The sequence below is a fragment of the Mustelus asterias genome, chromosome 17 (genome assembly GCF_964213995.1).
Source record: "Mustelus asterias chromosome 17, sMusAst1.hap1.1, whole genome shotgun sequence".
Lineage (NCBI taxonomy): Eukaryota > Metazoa > Chordata > Chondrichthyes > Carcharhiniformes > Triakidae > Mustelus > Mustelus asterias.
The window spans coordinates 91,000,730-91,020,715 of NC_135817.1; the positions used below are offsets into that span (position 1 = coordinate 91,000,730).

At 54.7% G+C, this 19,986-nt stretch overlaps 1 protein-coding gene across 1 annotated transcript in view; it reads left to right on the plus strand.

Annotated features, from left to right (window-relative positions):
* Nucleotides 1–16,928, plus strand: part of LOC144506674 (homeobox protein PKNOX1-like) — a 211,792-nt gene extending 194,864 nt beyond the window's left edge. The window contains exon 12 of the transcript XR_013499933.1: nt 16,480–16,928. The gene's annotated coding sequence lies outside the window, so the exon portion shown is untranslated. The remainder of the gene's footprint in view (nt 1–16,479) is intronic.
* The last annotated feature ends 3,058 nt before the right edge of the window (nt 16,929–19,986 follow it).

Genomic DNA, 19,986 nt, shown 5'->3' on the forward strand with positions numbered 1-19,986 from the left:
CAGTGACAGGGACAGCAGTAACAGGGACAGCAGTGACAGGGACAGGAACAGCGACAGGGACAGCAGTGACAGGGACAGGAACAGCGACAGGGACAGCAGTGACAGGGACAGGAACAGCGACAGGGACAGCAGTGACAGGGACAGGAACAGCGACAGGGACAGCAGTGACAGGGACAGGAACAGCGACAGGGACAGCGACAGGGACAGGGACAGGAACAGCGACAGGGACAGGGACAGCAGTGACAGGGACAGGAACAGCGACAGGGACAGCAGGGACAGGGACAGCAGCGACAGGGACAGGGACAGCAGTAACAGGGACAGCAGCGACAGGGACAGGGACAGCAGTGACAGCGACAGCAGGGACAGGGACAGCAGCGACAGGGACAGGGACAGCAGTAACAGGGACAGGGACAGCGACAGGGACAGCAGTGACAGGGACAGCAGCGACAGGGACAGGGACAGCGACAGGGACAGCAGTGACAGGAACAGCGACAGGGACAGCAGTGACAGGGACAGCGACAGGGACAGCAGTGACAGGGACAGCAGTGACAGGGACAGGAACAGCAGTGACAGGGACAGGAACAGCAGTGACAGGGACAGGAACAGCGACAGGGACAGGAACAGCAGTGACAGGAACAGCGACAGGGACAGCAGTGACAGGAACAGCGACAGGGACAGCAGTGACAGGGACAGGAACAGCAGTGACAGGGACAGGAACAGCGACAGGGACAGCAGTGACAGGGACAGGAACAGCAGTGACAGGGACAGGAACAGCGACAGGGACAGCAGTGACAGGGACAGGGACAGCAGTGACAGGGACAGGAACAGCGACAGGGACAGCAGTGACAGGGACAGGAACAGCGACAGGGACAGCAGGGACAGGAACAGCGACAGGGACAGGGACAGCAGTGACAGGGACAGCAGTGACAGGGACAGCAGTGACAGGGACAGGAACAGTGACAGGGACAGCAGTGACAGTGACAGTGACAGGAACAGCGACAGCGACAGGGACAGCGACAGCAGTGACAGGGACAGGAACAGCGACAGGGACAGCAGTGACAGTGACAGGGACAGCAGCGGCAGGGTCAGGAGCAGGGACAGTTTCACAGTCAGACACTGGCCAAAGTAACTCTTCATTCTTGTTCAACATTGGCACAGAACTGAAAGAGTGCTTTCTTCAAAACCCCCCATCCCCCGACACCTCCCCCCGACACCCAATCCCAACACCCCCCGATACCCAATCCCAACATCCCCCCGACACCCCCGATACCTCCCCCCGACACCTCCCCGACACCTCTCCCCGACACCTCGCCCCCGACACCTCGCCCCCTACACCTCGCCCCCTACACCTCGCCCCCTACACCTAGCCCCCTACACCTCCCCCCCTACACCTCCCCCCCGACACCTCCCCCCGACACCTCCCCCCCGACACCTCCCCGACACCTCCCCCCCGACACCTCCCCCCGACACCTCCCCCCCGACACCTCCCCCCGACACCCAATCCCAACACCCCCCGATACCCAATCCCAACATCCCCCCTGACACTCCCGATACCTCCCCCCGACACCTCCCCGACACCTCCCCCCGACACCTCCCCGACACCTCCCCCCCCGACACCTCCCCGACACCTCCCCGACACCTCCCCCCGACACCTCCCCCCGACACCTCCCCCCCGACACCCCCCCCGACACCTCCCCCCGACACCTCCCCCCCGACACCTCCCCGACACCTCCCCAACACCTTCCCCCGACACCTCCCCCCCGACACCTCCCCCCGACACCCAATCCCAACACCCCCCGATACCCAATCCCAACATCCCCCCGACACCCCCGATACCTCCCCCCGACACCTCCCCGACACCTCTCCCCGACACCTCGCCCCCGACACCTCGCCCCCTACACCTCGCCCCCTACACCTCGCCCCCTACACCTAGCCCCCTACACCTCCCCCCCTACACCTCCCCCCCGACACCTCCCCCCGACACCTCCCCCCCGACACCTCCCCGACACCTCCCCCCCGACACCTCCCCCCGACACCTCCCCCCCGACACCTCCCCCCGACACCCAATCCCAACACCCCCCGATACCCAATCCCAACATCCCCCCTGACACTCCCGATACCTCCCCCCGACACCTCCCCGACACCTCCCCCCGACACCTCCCCGACACCTCCCCCCCCGACACCTCCCCGACACCTCCCCGACACCTCCCCCCGACACCTCCCCCCGACACCTCCCCCCCGACACCCCCCCCGACACCTCCCCCCGACACCTCCCCCCCGACACCTCCCCGACACCTCCCCAACACCTTCCCCCGACACCTCCCCCCCGACACCTCCCCCCGACACCCAATCCCAACACCCCCCGACACCCCCGATACCTCCCTCGACACCCCCTCATCCCCCAACATCTCCCCAGGCACCTCCTCCGACACACCCCTCGACATCCCCCCGACACTCCTCCAACATCCCCCCCGACACCCCTCCGACATCACCTCCGATGTCCCCTCCGACACCTCCCCCCGACACCTCCCCCCCGAACCCCACTACACCTCCTCCCCCTATACTTCCTCCCCTCGATACCTCCCCCCGATACCTTCCCCCGATACCTCCCCCCGAAACTCCCCCCGACACCCCCACTGACTCCTCCCCCGGACACACCCCCGACACCTCCCCCCGACACATCCCCTCCCGAAACCCCCCCGACACCTCCGCTGACACACACGTTTCCCTGACACCTCGCCCCCTACACCTCGCCCCCTACACCTCGCCCCCCACACCTCGCCCGCCACACCTCGTCCCCTACACCTCGCCCCCCACACCTCGCCCCCCACACCTCGTCCCCTACACCTCGCCCCCTACACCTCGCCCCCCACACCTCGCCCCCTACACCTCGCCCCCCACACCTCGCCCCCTACACCTCGCCCACTACACCTCGCCCCCTACACCTCGCCCCCCCTACACCTCGCCCCCTACACCTCGCCCCCTACACCTCGCCCCCTACACCTCGCCCCCTACACCTCGCCCCCTACACCTCGCCCCCTACACCTCGCCCCCTACACCTTGCCCCCTACACCTCGCCCCCTACACCTCGCCCCCTACACCTCGCCCCCTACACCTCGCCCCCTACACCTCGCCCCCCACACCTCGTCCCCTACACCTCGCCCACTACACCTCGCCCCCTACACCTCGCCCCCCCCTACACCTCGCCCCCTACACCTCGCCCCCTACACCTCGCCCACTACACCTCGCCCCCCACACCTCGCCCCCCACACCTCGCCCCCCACACCTCGCCCACTACACCTCGCCCCCTACACCTCGCCCCCCCTACACCCTACACCTCGCCCCCCCTACACCTCGCCCCCTACACCTCGCCCCCTACACCTCGCCCCCTACACCTCGCCCCCTACACCTCGCCCCCTACACCTCGCCCCCTACACCTCGCCCCCTACACCTCGCCCCCTACACCTCGCCCCCTACACCTCGCCCCCTACACCTCGCCCCCTACACCTCGCCCCCTACACCTCGCCCCCCCTACACCTTGCCCCCTACACCTTGCCCCCTACCCTCGCCCCCTACACCTCGCCCCCTACACCTCGCCCCCTACACCTCGCCCCCTACACCTCGCCCCCTACACCTCGCCCCCCCTACACCTCGCCCCCCTACACCTCGCCCCCCCTACACCTCGCCCCCTACACCTCGCCCCCTACACCTCGCCCCCTACACCTCGCCCCCCACACCTCGCCCCCTACACCTCGCCCACTACACCTCGCCCCCTACACCTCGCCCCCCCTACACCTCGCCCCCTACACCTCGCCCCCTACACCTTCGTCCGCCCACTACACAAACACCTCGCCCCCTACACCTCGCCCACTACACCTCGCCCCCCACACCTCGCCCCCCTTACACCTGGCCCTACACCTCGCCCCCCACACCTCGCCCCCTACACCTCGCCCCCCCTACACCTCGCCCCCCTACACCTCGCCCCCTACACCTCGCCCCCTACACCTCGCCCCCTACACCTCGCCCCCCACACCTCGCCCCCCTACACCTCGCCCCCTACACCTCGCCCCCTACACCTCGCCCCCTACACCTCGCCCTCTACACCTCGCCCACTACACCTCGCCCCCTACACCTCGCCCCCTACACCTCGCCCCCTACACCTCGCCCCCTACACCTCGCCCCCTACACCTCGCCCCCTACACCTTGCCCGCTACACCTAGCCGGCTACACCTTGCCCGCTACACCTTGCCCGCTACACCTCGCCCCCTACACCTCGCCCCCTACACCTCGCCCCCTACACCTCGCCCCCTACACCTCGCCCCCTACACCTCGCCCCCTACACCTCGCCCCCTACACCTCGCCCCCTACACCTCGCCCCCTACACCTCGCCCCCTACACCTCGCCCCCTACACCTCGCCCCCTACACCTCGCCCCCCCCTACACCTTGCCCGCTACACCTTGCCCGCTACACCTTGCCCGCTACACCTCGCCTGCTACACCTCGCCTGCTACACCTCGCCCCCTACACCTCGCCCCCCTACACCTCGCCCCCTACACCTCGCCCCCCCCTACACCTTGCCCGCTACACCTTGCCCGCTACACCTTGCCCGCTACACCTCGCCTGCTACACCTCGCCTGCTACACCTCGCCCACTACACCTCGCCCCCCACACCTCGCCCCCTACACCTCGCCCCCCCCTACACCTTGCCCGCTACACCTTGCCCGCTACACCTCGCCTGCTACACCTCGCCTGCTACACCTCGCCCCCTACACCTCGCCTGCTACACCTCGCCCACTACACCTCGCCCCCCACACCTCGCCCCCTACACCTCGCCCCCTACACCTCGCCCCCTCCACCTCGCCCGCTACACCTCGCCCGCTACACCTCGCCCGCTACACCTCGCCCGCTACACCTCGCCCGCTACACCTCGCCCCCCTGCACCTCGCCCCCCACACCTCGCCCCCCTACACCTCGCCCCCTACACCTCGCCCCCCTGCACCTCGCCCCCCTACACCTCGCCCCCTACACCTCGCCCCCTACACCTCGCCCCCTACACCTCGCCCCCCCTGCACCTCGCCCCCCTACACCTCGCCCCCCCTGCACCTCGCCCCCCCTACACCTCGCCCCCTACACCTCGCCCCCTACACCTCGCCCCCCACACCTCGCCCCCTACACCTCGCCCCCTACACCTCGCCCCCTACACCTCGCCCCCTACACCTCGCCCCCTACACCTCGCCCCCTACACCTCGCCCCCTACACCTCGCCCCCTACACCTCGCCCCCCCTGCACCTCGCCCCCCCCTACACCTCGCCCCCCTACACCTCGCCCCCCCTACACCTCGCCCCCCCTACACCTCGCCCCCTACACCTCGCCCCCTACACCTCGCCCCCCCTACACCTCGCCCCCCCTACACCTCGCCCCCCTACACCTCGCCCCCTACACTTCGCCCCCTACACCCTCGCCCCCCCTACACCTCGCCCACCTACACCTCGCCCCCCCTACACCTCGCCCCCCCTACACCTCGCCCCCCCTACACCTCGCCCCCTCTACACCTCGCCCCCCCTACACCTCGCCCCCCCTACACCTCGCTCCCCCTACATCTCGCCCCCCCTACACCTCGCTCCCCCTACACCTCCCCTCCGACACCTCCCCCCCTACACCTGCCCCCCTACACCTGCCCCCCTACACCTGCCCCCCTACACCTCCCCCCTACACCTCCCGCCCGACACCTCCCCTCCGACACCTCCCCCTCGACACCTCCCCTCCAACACCTTCCCCCGACACCTCCCCCCCGAAAACTCCCCCCCCGAAAACTACACCCCCCCCGACACCTCCACCCCGACACCTCCCCCCCCGACACCTCCCCCCGACACCTCCCCTCCGACACCTCCCCTCCGACACCTCCCCTCCGACACCCCCCCGACACCTCCCCCCCGACACCTCCCCCCGACACCTACCCCCCCGACACCTCCCCCCCGACACCTCCCCTTCGACACCTCGCCTCCGACACCTTCCCCCGACACCTCCCCCCCGACACCTCCCCCCCCGACACCTCCCCCCCGACACCTCCCCCCCCGACACCTCCCCCCCCGACACCTCCCCCCCTGACACCTCCCCCCCGACACCTCCCCCCCGACACCTCACCCCCCGACACCTCCCCCCCAACACCTTCCCCCGACACCCCCCCCCCCGACACCTTCCCCCGACACCTCCTCCACCCCGACACCTCCACCCCGACACCTCCCCCCCTACACCTCCCCCTCTACACCTCTCCCCGACACCCAACCCCAACATCCCCCCGACACCCCTTCGCACAGCCGCCGACACCCCCGATACCTCCCTCGACACCCCCTCATCCCCCAACATCTCCCCAGGCACCCCCTCCGACACTCCCCCCGACACCCCTCGACATCCCCCTGACACCCCCTCCGACACTCCCCCCCCGACATTCCCTCCGACGTCCCCTCCGACACCTCCTCCCGACACCTCCTCCCCCGATACCCCCCTACACCTCCTCCCCCCTACACCTCCCCCCAATACCACCCCCGACACTCCCCAACACCCCCTCCGACACCTCCCCCAGACGCCCCCCCGACATCCCCCCAACACACCCTCTGACACCTCCCCCGGACACCCCCCCAACACACCCCCTACATCTCCCCTCGACACCTAACCCCCGACACACCCCCTCCCGACACCCACTCCTGACACCCAACCACGACACCCCCCTGACACCTCCGCTGACACACACCTTTCCCCCGACACTCCCCCAACTCCTCCCCCCCGACACCTCCCCCCGACACCTCCCCGCCAACACCTCACCCCCTGACACCTCACCCCCGACACCTCACCCCCGACACCTCACCCCCCGACACCTCACCCCCGACACCTCAACCCCCCGACACCTCAACCCCCCGACACCTCACCCCCCCCCGACACCTCACCCCTCCCCCGACACCTCCCACCCCGACACCTCCCACCCCGACACCTCCCCCCGTCACTTCCCCCCCCCGACACCTCCCCCCCCGACACCTCCCCCGCGACACTTCCCGACACCCCTCCCCCGACACCCCCCCCCCCCCCTCCCCGACACCTCCCCCCCCCCCCCCCCCCCCCCCCCGACACTCCCCTGACTCCTCCCTCCAACACCTCCCCCCGACACCTCCCCTCCGAGACCTCCCCCGACACCTCCTCCCCCGACATCTCTCCCCGGCACATCCCCTCCGACACAGCCCTGAAACCTCCCCCCTGACACCTCCCCCGACATCTCCCCCCAACACCCCCCCGACACCTCTCCTGCGACACCTCCCCCGACACCCATACACCTACCCTCCCCCCAGCACACACACAACTACCCCCCCACCCTCAGCACACACTCAGTTCTATTCAGAGAGCAGCATTGTACTCAGCGATGTGTTACTAATGATCCGACTGACTTCCCAAGCAGATCGCTCCCAGTGGAGAATCTGAGGATTTGTAGGAAGAAAATGTACGTAAGTATATTTTTAACTTGTTTCATATGTAAAGTTGTCATCTTTAAGGAACGAATGAAGGAGAATGGATGGGAAAGGGTGGGTGAGAGAGTGAGGGGGCAGTGTGGGGATGTTTGTGGGGGCTTCAGAGGACAAGGGCGTTGAGGGCAGGAGGGAGGCAAGGGGATTGGAGAGAGCAACGGAGTGGGTGATGAGAGGAGGATGAGGAGTAGAAGGAGTGAGGAGAGGGTTTGCAGGGAGGGAGGGAAGGTGTGGATGAAGGTATAGGATGCAAGGGAGACTGGAAGAGAGGGCATGTTCAGTGAGTTCTAGATTTCCCTACATTGTGACATTAATTGCACATTTATTCCCTGAACCCTTCTGATTTAACATAGAACATAGAACATAGAAAGCCACAGCACAAACAGGCCCTTCGGCCCACAAGTTGCGCCGATCACATCCCCACCTCTAGGCCTATCTATAGCCCTCAATCCCATTAAATCCCATGTACTCATCCAGAAGTCTCTTAAAGACCCCAACGAGTTTGCCTCCACCACCACCGACGTCAGCCGATTCCACTCACCCACCACCCTCTGAGTGAAAAACTTACCCCTGACATCTCCTCTGTACCTACCCCCCAGCACCTTAAACCTGTGTCCTCTCGTAGCAACCATTTCAGCCCTTGGAAATAGCCTCTGAGAGTCTACCCTATCCAGACCTCTCAACATCTTGTAAACCTCTATCAGGTCACCTCTCATCCTTCGTCTCTCCAGGGAGAAGAGACCAAGCTCCCTCAACCTATCCTCATAAGGCATGCCCCCCAATCCAGGCAACATCCTTGTAAATCTCCTCTGCACCCTTTCAATGGCTTCAACATCTTTCCTGTAATGAGGTGACCAGAACTGCGCGCAGTACTCCAAGTGGGGTCTAACCAGGGTCCTATAAAGCTGCAGCATTATCTCCCGACTCCTAAACTCAATCCCTCGATTAATGAAGGCCAGTACGCCGTACGCCTTCTTGACCGCATCCTCCACCTGCGAGGCCGATTTAAGAGTCCTATGGACCCGGACCCCAAGGTCCTTCTGATCCTCTACACTGCTAAGAATGGTACCCTTCATATTATACTGCTGCTTCATCCCATTGGATCTGCCAAAATGGATCACTACACACTTATCCGGGTTGAAGTCCATCTGCCACTTCTCCGCCCAGTCTTGCATTCTATCTATGTCTCGCTGCAACTTCTGACATCCCTCCAAACTATCCACAACACCACCTACCTTGGTGTCGTCAGCAAACTTACCAACCCATCCCTCCACTTCCTCATCCAGGTCATTTATGAAAATGACAAACAGCAAGGGTCCCAGAACAGATCCCTGGGGCACTCCACTGGTCACTGACCTCCATGCAGAGAAAGACCCCTCCACAGCCACTCTCTGCCTTCTGCAGGCAAGCCAGTTCTGGATCCACAAGGCAACAGCCCCTTGGATCCCATGCCCTCTCACTTTCTCAAGAAGTCTTGCATGGGGGACCTTATCGAACGCCTTGCTGAAGTCCATATAGACCACATCCACCGCTCTTCCTTCGTCAATGTGTTTGGTCACATTTTCAAAGAACTCAACCAGGCTCGTAAGGCACGACCTGCCCTTGACAAAGCCGTGCTGACTACTTTTGATCATACTAAACTTCTCTAGATGATCATAAATCCTGTCTCTCAGGATCCTCTCCATCAACTTACCAACCACTGAGGTTAGACTCACCGGTCGGTAATTTCCCGGGCTGTCCCTGTTCCCTTTCTTGAATATAGGGACCACATCTGCAATCCTCCAATCCTCCGGAACCTCTCCCGTCTCCATCGACGATGCAAAGATCATCGCCAAAGGCTCCGCAATCTCCTCCCTCGCCTCCCACAGTAACCTGGGGTACATCCCATCCGGTCCCGGCGACTTACCAACCTTGATGCCATTCAATAGTTCCAACACATCCTCTTTCTTTATGTCCACATGCTCGATCCTTTCTGTCCACCGCAAACCAGCAGTACAACCACCCAGATCCCTTTCCACCGTGAATACCGAGGTAAAGTATTCATTAAGCAGCTCCGCCATTTCTAACGGTTCCGCACAAACTTTTCTCCCTTCACCTTTTAAGGGTCCTATGCCTTCACATCTCATCCTTTTACTCTTGACATATTTGTAGAAAGCCTTGGGATTCTCCTTAATCTTACCCGCCAAGGCCTTCTCATGACCCCTTCTCGCTCTCCTAATTTCCTTCTTAAGATCATTCCTACATCCCGTATACTCCTCTAAATCCTTAACACCTCCTAGCTCTCTGAACCTTCTGTACGCCTCTCTTTTCTTATTCACCAGGTTCATCACAACCTTCGTGCACCACGGTTCCCGTACCCTACCAACACCCCCCTGTCTCATCGGAACGTTGTCATGCAGAGCTCCAGACAAACATTCCTTGAAAATCCTCCACTTTCCTTCGGTACTTTTCCCCAAGAATGCCTCCTTCCAATTTACCCGTCTAATTTCCTCCCTGATGACACTGTATTTCCCTTTACTCCAGAGAAACACTTTCCTAGCCTGCCTGATCCTATCTCTTTCCAATGCTATCGTGAAGGAGATAGAATTATGATCGCTATCCCCAAGATGCTCACCCACCGAGAGATCCTCCACCTGTCCAGGTTCATTAGCCAGCACCAGATCAAGTACAGCCTCTCCTCTAGTAGGCTTATCTACATACTGTGTCAGGAAACTCTCCTGGACACACCTAACAAACTCCTCTCCATCCAAACCCCTAGCCCTAGGGATATTCCAATCTATGTTTGGGAAATTAAAATCTCCCATCACGACAACTCTGTTATTCCTACATCTCTCCAGGATCTGTTTCCCCATCTGCTCCTCAACATCTCTGTTACTATTGGGCGGCCTATAGAAAACACCCAGCAACGTTACCGACCCCTTCCTGTTCCTAACCTCCACCCACAGAGACTCCGTAGTCAATCCCTCCACGGCGTCCACCTTCTCTACAGCCGTGACACTATCCCTGATCAACAGTGCCACTCCCCCCCCTCTCTTGCCTCCCTCCCTGTCCTTCCTGAAACATCTAAAACCCGGCACCTGAAGCACCCAGTCCTGTCCCTGAGACATCCAAGTCTCCGTAATGGCCACCACATCACAATTCGAAGCAGCAATCCACGCTCTAAGCTCATCCACTTAATTCACTACACTCCTGGCATTAAAATAGACACATCTCAGACCTTCAGCCTGAGCACTTCCCTTCTCCATCACTCGTCTAACCTCCCTCTTACCCTGTTTACATTCCTTATCTATTTGCGAGCTAACCTCCTCGCTCTCAGTCCCCTCATTTCGATTCCCTCCCCCCAACCTTTCTAGTTTAAAGTCTCTCCAGTAGCCTTAGCCAACCTTCCCGCCAGGATATTGGTCCCCCTGGGATTCAAGTGCCACCCGTCTTTTTTAAACAGGTCACACCTGCCCCTGAAGAGGTCCCAATGATCCAAGTACCCAAATCCTTGTCCCTTGCTCCAGTCCCTCAGCCACGCATTCATTCTCCACCGATTCCTGTTCTCACTCTCCCGCGGCACAGGCAGCAATCCCGAGATTACTACCTTTGCATTCCTCTTTCTCAGCTGTCTACCTAACTCCCTATATTCTCTTTTCATGACCCCTTCCCTCTTCCTACCTATGTCAGCAGTACCTATATGCATCACGACCTTCGGCTCCTCTCCCTCCCCCTTCAGGATTTCTGGGACTCGACCAGAGACATCCCGGACCCCTGCACCAGGGAGGCAAACCACCATCCGAGAGTCCCGTCTGTGTCCGCAAAAACGCCTATCTGCCCCCCTCACCGTAGAGTGAGTGTGTGGGTTTGTTGAATTATTTATTTTTGCTGAAATTGAGATCAGCACAAAGGTCACGCTTGAAGAAAGCCCCAATCTTCTCTCTCCACGACTTACTAATCACCATGTCTCACAGTGAAATCGGAGAAAACACTTCGAATTAATGAGCCAAACAAGAAAATACGCAGTGAGGCCCACACACGCAGCACAGGAAGAGACCAGATCATTGAGCAGTTTGAAGATTATAATTGGTGCTTGCTCTGAGGCTAAGGGTTAAACCCATACTTGCTGCATTACTTTGTGCTGGAAAACGTGTGTATGTAGCGTCAGAGTGGAAGTGGAGCGGAAATGATGAAGGTGGGATCTGGATTAATTCCAGGCTCTGTATTGGTGGGCTGGGCTGGACTGGGCTGCGATTCCCAGCAAAAGATAGGAGTGAATCAAAGAAAAATCAGGGAGGTATGAAACCCTTGGAAGAGGGTGTAGCATGAGAACAGGAGATAAATTGAGACCTTCATTTCAATTCTGTATGCATGTCACTGATCTAAAATCTTCATTAAATCTGAGTTAAACCAAATCATATTTCCAAGGAGAAAGGGCGGCATGTTGGCACAGTGGTAGCACTACTGCCTCACAGTGCCAGGGACCTGGGTTCAATTCCGGCCTCGGCTGTCTGTGTGGAGTCTGCACATTCTCCCCATGTCTGTGTGGGTTTCCTCTGGGTGCTCCAGTTTCCTCCCACACTCCAAAAATGTGCAGGTTAGCTTGAATGGGCTACTAAATTAGTATCAGGGGAATTAGCTGGATAAATACGTGCATTTACGGGGATAGGGCCTGGGGTGGGATTGTTGTCAGTTCAGGCTTGATGGGCCGAATGGTCTCCTTCTGCACTGTAGGAATTCTTATAAATATCCAAGCAGTTAAATCATTGGCACACAGCGAGAGATGGAGATTCTGATCACAGATATTGGATCATATATCAATCAATCCATTCCTGGTCAGTCAAATATTCCATCTCCATCTCCATACCATGACAGCCTCCTCTCTCAAAAGGCCACCAGTGATTTAAGAGATCCAACTCCCGATCTTCTAGAGTTGCAGCTGCCTACAAACTGCGGCAGTGAGTCTTTGACAACAAAGAACTCTGCAAGTCAACAAAAGTCCTATTCTGATCAGTTGTTGTCATCACACTCCAGTGCTGCAGTGAAAGCTGCACTGTTTACCAGCGACATATACGATGCTAAAGAAATTCCATCAGCAATACCTCTGCTGCAGCCTCCAGACTACTGCCAAACAAACACTAATGTCCTTAACCAGCTTCACAGGCATTCAGGCAAAGCTCCTACAAAATCAACTACGATGGGCTGACACTGTCCTGATGACCAAAAACCATCTCCCCGCCAGGTTCTGTTTGCTCAACTCTCAGATGGCCAACGTTCCAGCGGAGGACAATGAAAACCCGTGCTTGAAGTGTGACAGCGCTGACATTAATGATTGCAAAGAGCTTGCTACCAATTGTTCAAAATGACCACAACCTGTCCATCAAGCTGCATCACACTTTGAGACCCAGCGCCCTTAACAATGGGGCAAAGAGGCAGCAGCGAAGGACAGAAAATGCAGCAAATCCTGCACTCAGGATCCCACCGCCTTGGGGGAACATCCTGCCCCATGTACACAGAGACCCACAGGTGGAGAATTGGCCTGTTCAGCACCTGAAAATCTATGTCTGACATTCGATACACAAAGGAGACATCATCCTCAAATTGAGCGAGAGCCAATGATGCTTGGATCAGGTGCAGCTCACACACCAATTGGCCTAGGTGAAGGGTGTGTTTAGATATCTCTGAATGTCATTTCCTTTGTAGAAGTAGGAATTTAAGATGTAAAGTCATCATGTAAAGTTGTGATTCAGACCTAGTGGGCTGAGTTAGTCAATCTCGCTCAGGGCTGCTACTGGACTAAGGAAGGGCAAAAGTTAGCTCGCGTACCCACTACAAATTACTGAGCAGTGACATATTGGGATGGGAGGGTATATAGCTATTGGAGGAGCAGGCTTAGCAGTAATTACCTCTGACTGTGGAGCAACTCATTACTGCGCACACAAAAGTAGCTGTCCCTTTAAGACATGGAAATGTGTGGCACTGAAGCAATCTTAAAGGAATTGCACAGTGCAACAAATGGGCTGCGCACAGCAAAGGGAAATTGGAGGGAATATTGGTGATGATTCTCACGGTTCAATAGCCTGACATGACAAACCTGCCAACAGCTTCACACAAATGGGTAAAGAAACATATCAAAGGCAGTGACTCAGATGACATCTGCACCTTGGAAACTGCAGTCAGTAACAGGAGTTTCCAGCTCTTTCCCAGCCTCATTCCTCCTCTGACCTGCTGCCTGCCAAAAGCCTGATAGGAGCCCATTCTGCCCAAACTGTGACCAAGGTCCACTAATAGGAGCTTGATTATACTGTTCCCTGAGAGACAGAAATACGTGCTCTAATATTCTTTGGGCACCAGAACAAGTTCATCAGATCTTTGCTATATTTAGTGCAGTATAGATTCTGACATTGCTACATGCAGGGCTTTGATGTATGTGAGTATTCCTATGCGCAATAATATGTTTAAATATTGCAGAAAGTTCTGAAACTTTCTGTCTGATTTGTTTTACTTTACTGCCCTTAGGTCAATGTTATCAACAGAAAGTGTTGCAATCTGTGAATGTAGTGTTTGTCTGTCCATGTCCTGTTCTTAATATGGTCATCAGAGAGTGGCCTCAGCAACCTGTGCGTATACACAGGGTGTATTTAATCAGCGTTGTGTGCTCGGGGATTTTCCACTTGCATCAGATGTTGCAATTCACAAAAATAATCAGTTCTTTGTCTCGTGTCACTCAGGGTACAGACTGTTCAGTAGAAAAGGGATCTTTTAATTCCACATGAAATAACCAATTGATCAGTTTCCTAAGGGGCTATCAGAAAAGCATTTAATCAAAAGAGCTTCTGATTTCCATTTTCAAAGAAAAATGGACAAAATCATAGAATACCTTCCCCCAAATCCTGGAATCCTGTGAAACAAAATGGACAATAAGCAAATTATTGGAAATTGAAACAAAATTTCCTGATCTCCACCAATGCAGTTTACTAGTCATTTTTGTCAGTGTGAATGCTTTTGTTTTTTTGCCTTGATTACCCTTTCCCTGGATGTGTTCCTCTTTCAATTCTGAGAAACTTTCTTTCTGTCAGTTGGCTCCTGCTCTCTGGATAGAGACTGTTCACTTGCTCAGTCTGTCTGCTGTTTCTGTTTTTAGTAACACTTGATTTATTCAGGCCCTAACTCAGTCAAACAGAAAATGCTGGCAATACTCAGCAGGTCTGGCAGCACCAGAGACTGAACAGAATTAGGCTGGATTTAATGGAGGCAATGACAGTCTCGTCTGCTGGCTGGAGAGTCACTGAGAGCTTCAAGTCATCTCTTAGGCAAGGCACATGGTATCAAATGCCAATCAGGCACATAACTGGACCCTAGGGGGCAGAAGTCCAGGCCACTGAGAGCTGCCAGCCAATCAAAGCTACAACACCCACCAGATGCTCAGGATCATCGCTGGATTCCAGACCATAGGTCAGTGTTGGCAAGTGTAAGGGAACGGTAAGAGGTTTCAGGGGAGAGGGAGGGGAGCGGGGTTGGCAGCAGGGGCAGTGGGTAGCTCTTAGGTACTCCTTCCTGATGCCAGGGCCCTTGATTAGGCACTGTGTGTCTTTGAACTAGGGACTGCCCCTGCCTAGGAACCTGCTAGTAATCCCAACATGTTGAATACCAGTGGTGGTGAGATGAGGCCCTTAATTGGGCATTAATTGCCCATGTAAGAGCTTCAATTGGCAGTGGTAAAGGAGGGAACATAGAACATAGAACATTACAGCGCAGAACAGGCCCTTCGGCCCACGATGTTGCACCGACCAGTTAAAAAAAAAACTGTGAGGTGTTGTGATCATCACCTACCCGCCCATTAAATGCCCCAGCCCCCAACAAACCTGTTACCAGGGCATTAAATTCCATCAAGTATTTCAGATCAGTTACCTTTCATCATAACCTTGCTTTTGTCCTAAATAATAGCCTTGAACATAAAGCAGAAATGTGCAGGATTAGAAGGAAGCAGGAAGTGTGAAATTAATTGAATGGCTTTTTGAAAGAAGCAGCACAAGTGTAAATTGGAACAGTGTTAAGAACAGTTTCTAAATGTGTCTCTGTGATGTGAGATCATTTAATATCGGGGCAGCTCAAATGCTGCACTGTGCAAAATCTGCTCTGAGTTTGTTTCCATCTGCTAAATCCAGACATTTATTAAAGTAACATATTAGCTCCTTACAGTTCCGCAGGCCTTCTCATTCATAACATTCACCTCTGAGTACCTGGACTCCATGGACACAACTTGCAGATTCAATTGGTGCTTAGTGAAACTTCCCTCTTCCCAGATTCTACCCTTGTCCCAGAATCCCTGCTTCATTATTACCTCCAGACTGCCCAGACTCTCACCTCTTCCCCTCCCCAAACTCTATGCCCCTCCTTTATCAAGACTCCATGCTCATTCTCTCCTCAAGATTCTCTGTTCCTCATTACCACTGGAATATCTCCACCTTCATCCCTAAAATCTTAATATCCTTCCTTCCCCAGACAGGTGTAACCCTGTAAAGGTAAATATATCCAGTACTCCCACTAATACTCACCATGCCTGTCCATAGAAATGTCTTTTTATGAATTGTGCTTGAGTTGGGGAATTTCCTTTGGATAAAATTGTATTTTTGTATGGAGGTAATTGTATTTACTATAAAGAATTTATTAAAAAGAATAATTCTGTGTTGAGTTTCCTGCATGTGTTAGCTTTGAAGAGCCAGTGTGAGGGCTTTGGACATTACACTGTGCTCAATAGAACCAGAGCTTTGCATCTTTAGCTGTAACATCACATTTTATTCTAGTCTCTTTTGCAACAAAAATATATAAAAATAAAACTTTTTTAACTTTTGAAGTAAATCTGGAGACAATGTGTTGTGGCATAAGTGTGTGTTAAATGTGAAACATGAAGTGTTGATGTTTCTGATCTTTGGAATGAAGATTAATATTGCTGAGTCTCTGATTGATGTCCTTTGTCTGATAGATTCCACATTCCGAAATCATCCCTTTGGTTACCACTGCCTCCTGCTCTCAGCTCAGTATTGACATCCGATTCCTTTCAGCAGGATATTCAAGAATGACGACTTTCACAGCAGTCTCACCCACGATCAGTGTTTTCACTCGTTTTATAGATGATGCTTACGGCTGCATTTTTATAAGCACCTTTAATGTGGTTAAATATCCAAAGGAATGTTGATCCTGCAAAATTTAACTCTGAGCCTCTGGAAGGAGATATCAGAACATCTTGTCAGAGATAAGAGTGGGAGTAAACTATCCAGCCTTTCGAGCATGCTCTGCCATTGCGGACATTCATGCTTGATCCTCTGCCTCAATACCATGTTCCCTCCTGCTCCCCTCCTTCTTCCCTCCTTGATCCCTTGAGAGACCAAAATTCAACCTCAGCCTTAATAAATTCAATGATGACACATCTGCAACTCTCTGGGGTAGAGAATTCCAATGATTCACAATCCTTTGAGTGAAGAAATTCCTCCTATCTCAACTCGAAATGATAAACCCTTGTATCCTGAGACTGTGGGTGGGATTTTCCACTCACATCCATTCTGAGACCAGAAATTTCCGCCAAATTTTCTGCCTTGCAATGTGTGGGACTGGAACATTTACCCCCATGTTCTAGATTCCCCAGCCAGGGGAAAAAAGCTTTGTGATGATCCAGAACAAAGGAACGTACAGCACAGGAACAGGCCCTTTGGCCCTTCAAGCCTGTGCTGATCATGATGCCCTAACTAAACTTTTTAAAAAACCCTCTGCCCATACTCAGTCCATATCCCTCTATTTCCTCCCTATTCATGGACCCATCCAGATGCCTCTTAAATGTTGCTAATGTGCCTGCTTCCACCACCTCCTCTGGCAGCGTGTTCCAGGCACCCACCACCCTGTGTGAAAAACTTCTCCCGCACATCACCCTTAAACTTCCCCCTCTCACCTTGAACATGTGCCCCTTGTAATTGACATTTTCACCCTGGGAAAAAGCCTCTGACTATCCACCATGTCTGTGCCTCTCATAATTTTGTAGACCTCTATCAGGTATCCCCTCAGCCTCCGTCTTTCCAGTGAAAACAATCCTAGTTTATTCAATCTCTCCTCATAGCCGACACCCTCGAGACCCGGCAACATCCCGGTGAACCTTCTTTACACTCTCTCCAAAGCTTTCCCATCCCTCTGGCAGTGTGGTGACCAGAGCTGCACGCAATTCTCCAAACGCAGCCTAACCAAGGTTTTATATAGCTGCAACATGATTTCCCAACTCTTGCACTCAATGTCCCGGCTGATGAAGGCAAGCATGCCATTTGCCTTCTTAATCACCTTGGCCACCTGTGTTGCCATTTTTAGGGAACTGTGGACCTGCACACCCAGATCCCTCTGTATGTTAATGTTATAGAGTCATAGAGGTTTGCAGCATGGAAACAGGCACTTCGGCCCAACTTGTCCATGCTGCCCTTATTATTTTTTTTAAACCCCTAAACTAATCCCAATTGCCCGCATTTGGCCCATATCCCTCTATACCCATCGTACCCATGTAACTATCTAAATGCTTTTTAAAAAGATAAAATTGTACTCGCCTCTACTACTACCTCTGGCAGCTTGTTCCAGACACTCACCACCCTCTGTGTGAAAAAATTGCCCCTCTGGACACTTTTGTATCTCTCCCCTCTCACCTTAAACCTATGCTCTCTAGTTTTAGACTCCCCTACCTTTGGGAAAAGATATTGACTATCTACCTTGTCTATGCCCCTCATTATTTTATAGACCTCTATAAGATCACCCCTCAGCCTCCGACGCTCCAGAGAAAAAAGTCCCAGCCTATTCAGCCTCTCCTTATAACTCAATCCATCAAGTCCCGGTAGCATCCTAGTAAATCTTTTCTGCACTCTTTCTAGTTTAATAATATCCTTTCTATAATAGGGTGACCAGAATTGCACACAGTATTCCAAGTGTGGCCTTACCAATGTCTTGTACAACTTTAACAAGACGTCCCAACTCCTGAATTCAATGTTCTGACCGATGAAACCAAGCGTGCCGAATGCCTTCTTCACCACTCTGTCCACCTGTGACTCCACTTTAAGACCATAAGACCATAAGACATAGGAGCGGAAGTAAGGCCATTCGGCCCATCGAGTCCACTCCACCATTCAATCATGGTTGATTTCAACTCCATTTACCCGCTCTCTCCCCATAGCCCTTAATTCCTCGAGAAATCAAGAATTTATCAATTTCTGTCTTGAAGACGCTCAACGTCTCGGCCTCCACAGCCCTCTGTGGCAATGAATTCCACAGACCCACCACTCTCTGGCTGAAGAAATTTCTCCTCATCTCTGTTCTAAAGTGACTCCCTTTTATTCTAAGGCTGTGCCCCCGCGTCCTAGTCTCCCCTGTTAATGGAAACAACTTCCCTTTCAAGGAGCTATGAACATGTACTCCTAGATCTCTTTGTTCTGTAACTCTCTCCGATGCCCTACCATTAACTGAGTAAGTCCTGCCCTGGTTCAATCTACCAAAATGCATTACCTCGCATTTATCTAAATTAAACTCCATCTGCCATTTGTCAGCCCATTGGCCCAATTGATCAAGATCCTGCTGCAATTGGAGATAACTTCCTCATTGTCCACCATACCACTAATTTTGGTGTCATCTGCAAGCTTACTAACCATGCCCCATATATTCTCATCCAAATCATTAATATAAATGACAAACAACAGTGGGCCCAGCACTGATCCCTGAGGCACACCGCTGGTCACAGGCCTCCAGTTTGAAAAACAACTCTCTACAACCACCTTCTGGCTTCTGTTAAGAAGCCAATTTTGTATCCATTTAGATACCTCACCCTGGATCCCATGAGATTTAACTTTATGCAACAACCTACCATGTGGTACCTTGTCAAAGGCCTTGCTAAAGTCCACGTAGATAACATCAACTGCACTGCCCTCATCTACCTTCTTGGTTACCCCTTCAAAAAACTCAATCAAATTTGTGAGACATGATTTTCCACTCACAAAGCCATGCTGACTGTCCCTAATCAGTCCTTGCATTTCTAAATGCCTGTAGATCCTGTCTCTCAAAATACCTTCCAACAATTTACCAACCACAGATGTGAGGCTCACTGGCCTGTAGTTCCCAGGCTTTTACCTGCAGTCCTTTTTAAACAAAGGCACAACATTTGCCACTCTCCAATCTTCAGGCACCTCACCCGTGTCTATCGATGATTCAAATATCTCGGCTAGGGGACCCGCAATTTCCTCCCTAGCCTCCCACAATGTCCTGGGATACACCTCATCAGGTCCCGCAGATTTATCTACCTTGACTTCCAGCACCTCCTTCTCTGTAATCTGTACACTCCTCAAGACATCAATATTTAATTCCCCAAGTTCCCTAACATCCATGCTTTTCTCAACAGTAAATACTGATGAGAAATATTCATTTAGGATCTCGCCCATCTCTTGTGGATCCGCACCTAGATGACCTTGTTGATCCT